This window comes from Merops nubicus, unplaced genomic scaffold, assembly GCF_000691845.1.
Source record: "Merops nubicus isolate BGI_N331 unplaced genomic scaffold, ASM69184v1 scaffold44080, whole genome shotgun sequence".
Classification (NCBI taxonomy): Eukaryota; Metazoa; Chordata; class Aves; order Coraciiformes; family Meropidae; genus Merops; species Merops nubicus.
This window is the reverse complement of record NW_008585687.1, coordinates 1-1,317: the sequence shown is the minus strand read 5'-3', so window position 1 is coordinate 1,317 and position 1,317 is coordinate 1.

Genomic DNA, 1,317 nt, shown 5'->3' with positions numbered 1-1,317 from the left:
GATGGACCCTCTTGGCTTCCAGTTGGTTCCCGTTGCCCCTTGTCCTGTTGCTGGCACCACTGACAAGAGTCTGGCCCCAGCCTCTGGCTCTTTAGCTCTTGATCAGCATTGATCAGATCCCTTCTTGAAGTCTTTTCCAGCTCACCAGCCCCAGAGCTCTCAGCCTGTCCTGGCCCAGAGATGCTCCAGCCCCTCAGCAGCTCCACAGCCTCCCCTGGACTCTCTCCAGCAGCTCCTGGTCTCCTGCTCATGCCCCCCAGGACACCATTGGCCTTCTTGCCCACAGGGGCCCGTTGCTGCTCATGGGCAACTGGTTGTCCCCCAGCACTGCCAGGTCCTTCTCCTCAGAGCTGCTTCCCAGCAGGTCACCCCTCCCCTCTCCTGCTCCAGGGGGTTGTTCCTGCAGGATTTGGGGGATGGATTTGGGGCCTTTTGCTGCTCTTCCTGTCAGGGTTCCTGGCTGGGAGCTGGAACTGGCTCTGGGCACAGGGCTGCTCCTTCTCTCCAGGCTATAAAAAAAGCAGAATCCCTTTTTTTGCCCAGATGAGCTGGTTTTTCCTCACTTGGGAGCAGTGCTGGCTCTGGGGTTTTTCTGCCCTCGAGTCCTTCCCTGTTCCAGGGGAGCAAACTCTTGCTTTCGAGGCGTGGGGGCTGCACTGAACCCCCCACGATGCTTTTTTTTGGGGGTGAAAAGAGCATTTTCAAGCTTCAACACTCCCCCCCAAGCAGAGGGGAGATGGCGAGCACCATTTCCTTGTGAAATGAGGAGAAAAAGGGGCTGTCACCACCTTTAAATCTCATTTTTTGTCATCGGGGAGGGGACTATAAGGAGAAGTGCTTCCTGCACTGGTGGTTTTTGCCTTTTCCCCCCTCACCATCACGTGGCTCGGGGTAGAGGCTGATGCAAAAGGGCTCAAAATGTTTCATTCAACCCCCCTCGGCCTCAGCCCAACCTTTTTAAATGAGGAGAAAAAGGGGCTGTCACCACCTTTAAATCTCATTTTTTGTCATCGGGGAGGGGACTATAAGGAGAAGTGCTTCCTGCACTGGTGGTTTTTGCCTTTTCCCCCCTCACCATCACGTGGCTCGGGGTAGAGGCTGATGCAAAAGGGCTCAAAACGTTTCATTCAACCCCCCTCGGCCTCAGCCCGACCTTTTTTTTCTTGCCCCTCCCTCTTTTGCCAACCACAAAACCCTCTTTTCTTCCGGAGGGTGCACGAAATGCACCCAGAGAGGTGATGAAAGCTCCCGGGGGGGGTGGGGGTTGATCTCACCCTCTCCTCCATGGGCTTCATCTTTTGGTTTTGAGAATAAAAT